This window comes from Dipteris shenzhenensis, chromosome 3 (assembly GCF_047967505.1).
Source record: "Dipteris shenzhenensis isolate YYH24624 ecotype China chromosome 3, Dip_SZ_1.0, whole genome shotgun sequence".
Taxonomy (NCBI): domain Eukaryota; kingdom Viridiplantae; phylum Streptophyta; class Polypodiopsida; order Gleicheniales; family Dipteridaceae; genus Dipteris; species Dipteris shenzhenensis.
In genome coordinates this window covers 52,348,395-52,361,051 of record NC_141598.1, presented here as the reverse complement: position 1 = coordinate 52,361,051, position 12,657 = coordinate 52,348,395, and positions in this window count along the sequence as shown.

Below are 12,657 nucleotides of genomic sequence, written 5' to 3'. Positions count from 1 at the left end.
GTACAAACTTTCGACACCAATATAAAAGTTTTGCTTCTTAACGAAAGTAATAGGAAAAAATCATCCATGATAGGGATGTGGTGGAAAGTGGAGGGAGAGCAGGGCAAATGGATTTAGCAACTTGATAGTCCTCAAGGGATGTATTATCAAGTGTTGGAAAAACATTAGGTGTAACTAGATGATCGGAGTAAGATTCTTGGATTAGGTGGTCATGTTGAGAGGCATGGGCAAGAGGCATGGCAAGGAATATGGGTTAGCATGGATTTCTGAAAAGGTTATGGAGAATAGTACAAGAGTCAGGAAGGGATGTTAGAAGATCAGAATAGATAGTGGTAAGATAGGGGAGATTAGATTGAAGGTAGACCACATATTCCTCTAGCAGATCTTTGTCGCTTTTGGTAGGCATTGTCAGCCTTAATGTAGGATTTTTCTGGGACTTATATCCCATGGAAGTTGCTGGTGATTGTTGTAGTAAGGCTACGAGACTGGCTATTACCCGAAGAGGGGGGCTTCCCATCAAGCATTCATATAGTAGTATTACATCAGTCTGTATCCATATGAGATTGCATGCACTGAGAGACATAACACATTCTTCTCGTCTTCATCCATTTGCTGGCATAGATCTAGGAGAGTTTTTGTGCTTACTGGCCTGGTCCAATCAAGACCAAATATTGCATGTAGCATCTTGATTTGCAAGTGTTTCCACCACAGTATGCAGATTCTCCCTTCAAGGCGATCCTCTTGTGGAAGGACGGCAAGAAGCTCTTGGTATAATGTAGTGATGCCCTGTAGCAAAAGATCTTGTGTTGAACCCTCCGCATCATCATTGACTTGACCTAGTAGTTGAAGTTCCAATTTGGAAATTATTGCCTTTTGATTTTGCCATTCTATGCACTTTTCTTTATACTTACCCAGTGTTGAGGTGTATGCAAGCTTTAGAATATTGAGTTGTTGAGTTGCTTTTGGATGCCCTGGCAATTGATAATTAAGCATGTGGGGTTGAAGTATCTCTTGCTCTTGAGCGTCCACTTCTGCTTTGGTGTTCACAAGTGTCTCCCTTGATGCCATGCATTTCTTCTGTAGTGCTTGAATTTGATATTTACCTTCTTTGAGGTTGTTCTACAACTCTTTGTTTGTGTGTATTGTGGCATGGAGTTGATCCTCTTTAAATAGTAATCTTTCATTTAAGTGCACCATTTCCTTGTTGAGATCACCACAAGTGACTTGCATTTGGGAGATGGATAACTTGACCTCTTCCTTTCTGTTCAAGGAATCAGATAGCTGTTGTTTCTTGGAGAGAAACAGTGGCTTGTAGGGCATCCTTTCTACTTTCGACTAGATCATTTTGTGTAAGGAGCTGTTGCTGCATTTGTTCTACCGTGCTTTCCTTGAGCTTATGAATTTCAGTCTCGGCACATTGCAACTTGGTTTAGAGTAATGGTGCATCTGCCTTTCCATCTCTTCCTGCTCATCTGACACCATGGTAGCAAATAATTGTGACCATTGTAAATGTTGATTGTGATGCTGTATGATCTGGAATGTGCTATGGCCGTGCTTGTATTGGAATACACTTGACTCCCATGTGCCCATGTGAAATTTCGATCTATTCCTTGAACAAAACTCTATTGTATGGTGCCACTAAAGACATTTGGGGGTTGTGACTCTAGAGTCGTGGAGTCGTCAACATTGGTGACTTGTGATTCTTCAAGAGGCATTCTATTTGGCTCACTTGCCAAGTCATTATGTGGCATGGTCCCCTCTTGGATTTCCATGCTTGAGTCCTTGTATTGCGGTAGCAATACTGAATTGAGTTGCAGAATTCTTTGGCAGAGTTCCACATTATCATTTTTTGGAACCTGTTCGGATTGCCGCTGTTATTCACATTGAGAGTAGGTGGAAGCTCTAATTACCATTCTGGCAATAATATCAATGTTTCAAAGTCCTCTATATCTTGTGTTGAGAGAGGTGTAGAGTCTTTCTCTTGCTCTATTGCAAACCCAATTACAATGGCCAATAAATGAGCAATGTAGCTTTTGCCATTATGTGTAGTGGAGACATAATTGGTTAGCAGTAAGGATATGTGTTGAGCCTAGTCTTGTAGTTTTTCTCTAGAAAGGAGTGTTAGAATTTTTATTGACATATAATTTTTTCTCTCCTGTATGATTGAAAATGTCAGCCAAAAACTTAGCTGCCTCTTTGCATATGGGATCCAGAATCATATCATGGCATATCCCCCTGCTTTGTGACTTTGTGTTAGGTGGGAATAAATCTTGAATCTCAGAGAATCTTGCACCCCCAAGTGTTTCTTTGGATATTCTTCTTGTGCCTTTGGGAATGAGAAAGCTTCTTGAATAGTGGATCTACTGAGGTACATCTGTAAGGGCTTTTCTTCATATGTTATTGTGTAGTACTTATCTTTCTGCAACTCTATGCTTTTATATGATGTTATGAATTGACAAACGTATTTTGTCATAGCAGGTGTTGGTAAGAAGGATTTTAGCTTCTCAAAAAAACTTCCTAGACCCTTTGACTGCAAGAAGTTGTATGCATCACGTGACATGGCAAACGTTGAGAGTCGTGGCCATACAAGCTATATTAATTCATCTGTTGCTAGCACTTTCTTGGTTTGGCCATCAAGGTGTTTTGCTCCTACATCCTGCATAGTCAATTGTTGTGCATCTATTTCTCCTGACTCTAGGGTCCTAAGGTTCTGTGGCATATCTTCTTGGCATGTTTCATTTATTTTCTCATCAGTATCAATGTCAAGAAACCACTAGCCGTGGTTGTTTTGGTGTTAACCTCTGAGTTGATTATTCTAGATCTTGTCCTTCTTTAGGTTGGGGATTTGAGGACAGCTGTTGAGGTTAAGGTTTGGGCCATTTGGTGTGGTGTTGCTTTATCGATGTCATTGTAGGCCTTTTTTCCATCTTATTGGACTGTCTTCACCTTGGCATTTTACACATGAATCAAGTCCCAGTTTGACAGTGCCAATATAGAGACATGTGCTAAAATTGCATGTTTATTTTGTGAGTGGCTAATGCATTTTACTCTTTGTGATGAGGGTGCCGTGTGTGTATATCAAAGAAAGTATCTCTTGGGGCTTTTATTCGTGGCGCTCAAAACGTGTGGGTGCGCTATGCATGACTAGTGATGTTGAGAGTTGTGGTGCCATGAGCACTTGTAGAGCAAAGGTATGAGTAAAGGGAAAGCTGCCACATGGCATGTAGGGGATATCCCACATGTGAGTAAGCAAAATGGATGTAAGTACCCTCACCTATAAAAGGGAGGTTCATTTGAAGTAATATCAATCAAGCACTTTGCACTATCTCAAGATTCTCTTTATGAGTCCAAGCTAATCTATCTTGGAACCTAATTGACTTGAGCTACACGTCATGAGCACTCTCTTCATCATGTCTCCACATAGGTTCCATCCACCTTAGAGTGCTCCATAGATCCTCAGGCACACATGTTTTGTCATGGTATTAGAGCTTAGGTCTAGTCTTCTAGATTAGTTGTAGGCATGACTTAGGAGATCATGTTTCCTCCAAGATTAGTTTTAGCTTTATATTGAGAGTTCTCTTCTACTTAGAGAAATTTTCATTCATTATAGATTTTCATTAGTCTCATTTCCATCTACTCTTCTTTATTTTGTGTGAGAAAGAGAGAATCAAGTTGCGAGAGAGTAGTGCTTCTCTTAGCTAGGAGAGAGGAAGAACATTGTGAATTGAAGGAGACAATAGTGACTCTCTTAAGCAGTAAAGACACTCAACTAAATCCCTTGTGCCTACTTCCTAGCCTTGACTACAAGCTTTAGCAACCAAGAGAGCTACCTGAATAGCTCAAAATTGATGTAGAAGAAAGCTAAAGTAGATGCTCAAATAGTAGGAGGACAGATTGGAGCGGCTGACCACTTGTGAAAGTAGCCTGAATTGGGACTGTAGTGGAAGCCCCCAACAAGCAGAAGCTTGAAGAGAAGATCATAAGAGGGAGCCAGAAGTCAAGCAAAGGCTCCAACAGTGTTGTCGACCAGAGTCACTGGGACCTCTAACACCAACAATGAGTAGAAGCCTTGAAGCATACAAAGCGACCACAAAGCCTTCAACCACCTACAGTCACTTCCATTGACGCAACACACAGCGACCACTGCATGTTCCTAAACGGCTAGCTCTACAACCAGTAGCACCAATCTTGCTGTCCTGCTTCTACGCCTTCAGCACTGGCTAACCTGCTCACAAGCGACTCCTACAATCAACGAGTCAGCAACGACTGGTTGTAGTAATAGCCATCGACAGCTTCAAACGGTGACTCCTACTTGCATGCAACGATCTCCTGCAATAAAACATGCCACGGGCTGTAGCTTTTGAAAGCTTCAGCACTCCAGCGATGAACTCATATGCCATCCCTAGCACCTCCCAAAGCCTTCTACGAGGCCCTTCTCTGCTAGCCCGTAACTCCAAATAGCTCATAGCCTTTTGCAATGCCATTGCCAGCCTTCAAGCTTAGCGCACCGTGCTCCAGCCTTGTAGTAGAGCTCCTACAACAAATGCCTCAGCCTCATAACAACAGGTGACCTCCAGCGGCTCCCAATAGCGACCTCTACTAGCTCTACGCGACAAAAACAACTCTCTCCAGCGACACAAGAGAGATCTACAACACCTTTGGTGAGCACCTCGACTCCAACGCAATAGCTAGCAGTGGCTCACGGGAAAGTTTCACCAAGCTACAATGCTCAACGACAATCTCTGTTGCATAGTGACCCGCCTCAGATGACCAACTGTCAACAATCAACAATCAGCCTGCATCGACGAGAAGCCTTCATCAACATTCGGAGAAGAGATGCGGCGGAAATTCGAAGAACCTCAGAAATCCTAAGGCTCTCACTGTATGACACATGGCAGATTGGAGGTAACCAAGGGTCTGTTCTAGTAATAACTAAGGGTTAGTCATTGAGGTCTGCAAAGTGACACGTGGCATGTAGGACCCCAGTGTAGTCAACTCAACCCACCATGGTTAGGGTTAAGGTTAGCTAAATGCCACATAAGCATGCACAGTCAGCAGTTCCTTCTAAGCACACAGCCTCTTGTTAAGCACAGTTTTAATTCTGCATGTGAATCCCTGTGCCATATCATCAAGGCCCCCTCTTCTTCACAGAGTCTTTGACAAGCCATAACTTGCAATCCAGGAAGAATTTGCACACGCTCCAAAAAGGAAAAGTGCTTTCCCTTTCGAGCTCTACACGCCTGCCAAATCAAAATCATTGTATGCAATTAGACATTGCCAATATTGAAAGAAGTCAATTGGTAAGACCTTTGCAACAAATGACAAATCAAAGCATGAATGCAAAAAGCATGCCAAAAGCACAAGTGCATGAGATGACCATAGCAGAAAGCATGGCATCCACACACAAACCATTAAGGCACATGGAAGAACAAAGCATCATGCATGAAGCTACACAAGGAAGAAGATTGCAGATTGAAGAACCAACAAGTCAACTACGTGGAGTCATCATCAAGCCATGAGCATAATGACAGTAATAACATGTATTGAAAAACAAAAACCTTGCCAACCTTGCCTATATTTTGTAAATCAAGCCTGACCACCTAAAAGTAGCCATGAAGGCACCCAGGGGAGGATTTGATCTTGTAGCCTCACATCTGACCACCTTGCAGTAGCCAAAGGATCATGGCACCAAGGGGAGGTGTTGAGAGTTGTGGTGCCATGAGCACTTGTAGAGCAAAGGTATGAGTAAAGGGAAAGTTGCCACACGGCATGGAGGAGATATCCCACATGTGAGTAAGCAAAATGGATGTAAGTACCCTCACCTATAAAAGGGAGGTTCATTTGAAGTAATATCAATCAAGCACTTTGCACTATCTCAAGATTCTCTTTATGAGTCCAATCTAATCTATCTTGGAACCTAATCCTAACCTAATTGACTTGAGCTACATGTCATGAGCACTCTCTTCATCATGTCTCCACATAGGTTCCATCCACCTTAGAGTGCTCCATAGATCCTCAAGCACACATGTTTTGTCAAGTGAGGCGGGCATTCCTCCTATATGCTTAATTTGCTAAGGGAATCATAGGGTAGCTTGGACTCAATCATCACCTCTGAGCCAATGGGACATCCGAATTGGGGGTGATCACATTCTCGTACAAGAACATTGCTGTGCTTCTAGCATCTACCTTTTTTACTACTTTAGCGTCAACCCATTTGGTAAAGTAATCAATGGCCACAATGATGTAGCGTGTCTGTGTTCCCTTTTTTGCTAGATGGATGGGACCCACAAAATCAATCCCCCATTTTTCAAATGGTTTTTGTGCAACAACAATTGTTAGGGGATTGAAGTCCTTGTGTTGTGGTTTAGTAGTCCATTATTGGCATACATCACAGCTTTTGACATATTCATGGGCATCTTCCCAAACTGTTGGCCACCAGTATCCTATGAGAAGGACTTTTCTTGTTGTTGCTTACTCTTGAAAATGTTGAGTCGCAATGACTTCATGATCTCATGTGGCGTTACACATCTTCTTAAAACCTAGGCCTTTTCCATCTTGTATAGGGTGCAGCTTTTAGAATTAGTTTTCTGGCATCCACTGCTTTCATTTCAGGAGGTGGTATTCCTACCATTAAGTACCCAATATTTCTACACACCAGTCAAGCACAACGTCTATTTGAAATAATGCAGCATTTGGTAGGTCATCTTCTATTCCTTCTGGCTCTTCTCCTATCCTTAATCGTGACATGTGATCGGTAATGAAATGTTGAGCTCCTTTTCTCACCACGATTTTGAAATTGAATTCTTGTAGCAGTAGAAGCCATTGAGTGGTCTGGCCTGTGGTACATGTCCGATTCACAAGATATAATAAGGCTTGATGATCTGTGTAGAAGATAAAGTCAGTAGCCAATAGATAGTGTTGAAATTTTTTCACATTGTAGATCATTGCCAAGGCTTCTCTTTTTGTTGTGGTGTAGTTCATCTCCGCATCATTTAGTTGTCTGCTTGCAAAGTATACTAGCTAGTCTTTGTTGTGTTTGACAGGTTCACATAACACACTCCCTATTGCATAATTGGAACCGTCAATATGCACCTCAAATTATATGTTCCACTTTGGTGCCATTAGAAGAGGGGATGTGATCGATCTCCACTTGAGGGTTTCAAATGCTTGTTCGCATTCACCTATCCACATGAAGTTGACTAGGAGCTTATATTGGGCTATTGCAATCATGGCATACCTCATTATGAACCTTCTATAGTTTTCGGCATGGACCATGAAGACTTGGACTCCCTTGGCATTTAGTGGGAGGGGAAGTTCCATGATTATCTTTATTTTGTCCATGTCAGTTGCAATCCCATGTCGAGAGACTATGTGTCCCAAGACTACTCCGTGTGTGACCAAGAATTGTCATTTTAGAGGATTCAAAGAGATTCCATACTCCCTGCATTTTTTTAGTACTTCTTGAAGGCATTTCAAGTGATCCTTTTTTCTTGAGTGTACACACAAGTCGTCAAGGAAGACTTGTAGGAACTTGTTAAGAAATTCCTTAAAGGTAGTGTACATGACCCTTTGAAAAGTAAATGGGGCATTGCATAAGCTAAATGGCATGAATATGTATGCAAAAATGCCCCATTTTGTGGCAAAGTCTATCTTTTCCTGATTTTGAGGTGCAATTTGTACTTGGTTGTACCCGCTAAACCCATCCAAGAACCTATACACTTCAGACCCTGCTACCCTTTCTAAAATTGTTTCAGTCAATAGTAGGGGATAGTTATCTCTAAGTGTTGCTGCATTGATGTTCTTGAGATTCACACATATTCTAAGCTTCTTGCTTTTCTTTGGAACAATCACTATTGGTGATACTCAATTGGTGTACTAGATCTCATAAATGAAACCAACATCCATTAATTTTTCTAGGTCTTCATAGACATGGGTGCCATACTTGGGATTTGTCCTGTATGGTCTGCATACCTTTGGTTTGGATACTTTCCTTAGTGGTATGGTATGGTATGTACTGCAACTTCAGGGGTAATCCCTTTCATTTCTTTGTAGGACCAAGCCATGCAATCTCTACATTCCATCAGCAATGCTTTTAATTCTTTTTCTTCTTCTAGAGTGAGTTGTTTGCCGATGTATACAAGCTTTTCTTCCTCTCCGTCCAAGGCAAGATTCAACTACCTTGTCTTGGCTGGTCCTTCATAAACTGGGGTATCCTCAATATTCTCTATTTTTGTCAGCTCTGATTCCCTGACTGGCCTAGGCATTGCTATTGTTGCTTCTCCCTTGGTGTAGTTTTTGAAGTAATCAGGAACTTTCCTTAGGCCTTCATGGCACCTGAGGTGCTTGCTTGGCTGCTAGCTCCACTAGATGTGGTGGAAGATGTTTGGTCCAATTCACTGTGTTCCCTTGCTCTTCTTTTTGGTTAGTATTCACCATTTCACTCTTCATTCTCACATTAGGCTTGAACTTTCGAAGTTTTTTGCTTTGTGAGACTAGTGATGGATTTTCAAGAGGAGTCTCACTCCCAAGGAGCAGTTCTTCGTTCATACAGGCACCTTCAAGCCCTTTGGGATCCCATTCAAAACTTGGGGGCTTAGGTGCTTTTTGGGGGTTAGTCAAATACAATTCCACCACTGTGGTCTGCATTCTTTAGAATTCATTAAAGTGCTCTATCTTAGCCTTTTTGTGTTGCAAACCCTCCTTCTTTTTCTTGGACCGATTGCTATTAGCTAGTGATGGAGGGTCTATCTTGGGGTATTCTATGGTCATGAGTGTCTTCAAGATTGCCAAGTCGTTATCGAATACTTGGCCTTCCAAGGTGGCATTATCAGCTTCTGTTTCTAGATCCCAATCAAAGTCTGCACCGTAACCTTGTATTATAGACTCTTTAGGGTCACTGTGCCACTCGACGCTTGTCATGAAGACTGGCATTTCCACCTCTTCTGATTCATCATCTCAGATTGGTGCTTCTAGTTGGATCGTTTGGGCATCCACATCTGGCAACATTGGATGTGTTTTTTTACAGTTATCTATGGTAGCCAATGCCTGTATCCAATTATTGTTGTCACTTTGTGTATCCCCTTCTATGGGTTTTAGTACATTTGTAGGTATAGGGGATGTATGACTAGTGGTGGATGTAGTGAAGGAAGTGTCTTCAACATTTCTAGGAATAGTGGGTTTGATTTCCCCTGTTCCCAAATTTATCTTGACAGCGGTTTCTCTATTTTGGATTGTGATTCTATCAGTGCCCCAATCATGGAGTACCAAAGCTTCCCGAAGCCATGGTCTTCCCAAAAATATCTAGTATGATGTTTCTCCCTTGGGAAGATCCAAGATAGTAAATTAGAGAGTCAACCTGATTCCAGCAATTTTTGTTAACACATTGGCAATGATACCCAATGGATTCATTTTAGTGTGGTCGGCTAGGTGGATGTTGAATGTGGCCTTCTACATCAAAGGTAGGCCCCATTCTTCATACAGATCTTTTGCTAAAAGGTTAACTCTTGCTCCGCCATCCACTATTGCAAGGTATTGGCCAAAGGCTTTATGCTCCAGTAGGATGGTTACATTTTTTATGTCATCCCTAGCACCGAATTTTACTGAAATAACCTTTTCTTCATCTTCAGGTGGGGGGAAGTATTGTGAAGATCTATCCATCCCTTGAAACTCTCCCACATTAAAGGGTAATTTCTTAGTAAGGTCACAATTGGTATCATGATGGGCAGCTTATCAAGCTTGCTAGTGCAGTACCATCCAATTGGGGATGTTTTTCCTGTTGACCCATTACCCGTTGGAAGTTGTTGGGATCAATCACTATGTTAATGCTGGGTGATGATGGTGCTCTGGCCTCTGATGCTACCATCCTGTCTGTCTCAAATTTCTCTTGCTCCTGTTGTAGCCATTGCTTGAAAGTTTGATAACGAGCCTTCTCAGTTTCAACGTTGGGATATGCTTCCTTGGCTTCTTGGGTGGCACTTTCTGTAGATGTGCTAGGCATGATGGTTGTGGGATTGGCATGACTTGTTTTCCTAGAGGACTCTTTTCTTTTTGAGTGGAAAGGAGTTTTTTCCATGCCGCTTCTTTCAGTTGTCTTGTTATGATCAAGACTGGCTGTGATACCATACTTTGTGTTGCCACACTGTGATTTTCCACACTTATCATCCCCATGGGTACATCAAGTTGTATTTCTTTGGTTGATTGGGGCTTTGCTCTTAGTGGGTATTCCATGCAGGCATGCCCAACTCCACATTCCTTGCACACATATTGAAATGTAACAGGGTTCCCCTTGTGTGGGAATTCCACAATGCAGAGGTTTTCTCCACAACTGGAACACGGTGTTTGATATGTGGTGGGCCTTACTTGATTAGCATACACCAAAATGAGTCCTTCAGCACCATCCATGTAGTACATAGGGTATTCTATTTCATACTCATAATGAGGCTCCAGCTTTTCAAGTTGGAGTTGTTGAAACTACTGGAGAAAGATTGTGAGCTCGAGGATATTGCAGAGGATCTGGATTCCTCAATAGGTAAGGCACTTGTGCCCTCATCGGGAGGGGGTTGAAACGTGGCACTTGTGCATTTGGTGCTAGTGCAGGTTTCTTGTAAAGAGGGATTGGCAGCTATTGGTACTATTGGGGCTGGGGTTGTGCTACCCTCGTATTATAGAAACATGTATTTACATCATGCCCTGCAACATTGCAAATGGGACACCATAACCATGGGGGCTGAGCCACTTCTGGTGGGTTGAGTCTGTTCCTTAGGATTGGGCATTCATTGGCTGTATGGTTGGCCATACAGCGTGGGCATCAAACATTTTCTCTCCGTGGGTACTGTGGTGGCTGAAAGACGTGCACCGTTTGCTCAATGGTCTGCATCATTTCATCTTTTACCTTTAGGGCTATGGCTTCTACTCTGTCCTTGATGGTGCAATCCTTGTTGGAAGTGATTCCCTTATTTGAAGATTTCCTATCGCAATGACTTGATATATGGCTATCACTATCGTCGCTGCTGCCAGAAGGTCATGCCATCCTCAATGTCAATTGCAGCTTCATGAGCATCGCTGAAATGTGCATAGTTGTTGATTGTTTTCATGTCCTTGTTGAGAATGGAGTTTTTGAGTCTAGAGATAAACCATGCTATGAGGTACTTGTCGTTGTCCGGCCAGGGAACACACTTTTCAATTAATCTTTTCATTCTTCCTAAGTATTTGATGTTTTCTTTCTTGCACATTGCTATATTGCCTAGTTGTAATGCGGGGTCCTCTTGTAGCCTTTCTGTTTGGAACCTTCTTCTGAACTACTTAGATAGTAGTGCCCATGTGGCTCTTTCTTCTAAAGAAGGTTGAGGTACCATTTTGAAGCCTCATCAGTTAGGCGACTTTGGTTTCATTTGACTGACACCTCTAGCACAACATGCTGCGTCAAAGAGTTGAAGGAATTGTTGGGGTAAAGGCCAATGGCCCAATATATACCTCTTTGTACCATACATACATAATAAGAGCTTACCTTGATCCACCGAGTGAGTAAGCACCCACCATTTTCAATGTTCTCCATTTCTTTGTTGCTCTCTGATAAGACCTCCTCTCCATCAACTGGTATCAGAGCTTGGTTGAGCGAAGCCAACAAGGAGACTGTAGCATTGTGGTGTTACTGTGCCAAGAGCCCGAACTTGTTGCGTGGAGTCTCCTACTGCCTATGGGAGCTGTATTTTGACATATACTAGCTCGTTTTTATTGTTTTAGCCTCATATATCAGGTTGCCTTGACTGTTTAAGCAATCTATTGCCTTGTTTGAGCGAGGGAGAAGGAATATTATCAATCTACGGTCAAAAACGACCTATTGCTTTGCAATTCCAGCCACTAGAAGTTGCTTTTTTGGGGCTCAAAAGCAAAAACGTCTTTTGCTTGTGGCGGACTCTAGTTGATCAAAGGCGGCTAGTACATTCAGATTTCAATTAGGTTTATGCCTTCAAGTTGATGCATATTAAGCCAAAGGTTGGCTGAAAGTGATTGCTTACAATTGATGCATTTTGAGCCTTTGTTTGGCTGAGAAAGTGAGCACAAGTGAGTAGTGTTTTTCTAAAGTTTTGTATCCCAAGAAGGGATTATTTTTTGAGTGCAATACTCTTCCCACTAAGAAAATTTTTTGGACAAAAAATTTCAGAATTGTTGGGCTATTTCATTGGAGTTTATGCCTCAAATGCTTTAGGAAAAGTTGGTGATTGACAGTTTGCAATCTCGTGACAGCAGTAAAAAGTGAGCAGGTGGCTGTTTTCAGAAGTGAATATCAGAGAATCCATGAGGAATTGTCTTCTGAGTTGAACTAAGAAGTTTTAGTTTTTTGGACAATCTACAATCTTGTTTTTGAAAGCGTTTCAATTCGATATTTGGAGAAAAAGTAATGATGCCTAGTATGCCCATGATTTACAGTTTTGACAGTTTATGACAGCAGCTAGAAAAAGTGAGCAGGGGGCTGCATTCAATACTGAATATCAAAAACTCCATAATGAATTTGGACTTGTAGTAAACTAGAAGTTTGTAGATATATTGGTTGTCTACAACTTTGGTGTTTACAGAAAAGGACACCGAGTTACAGTTGGGAAGATATTGACAGTTCAAAACAGGCCAAAACTGTTGCAGATTGTTATTACATCAGTA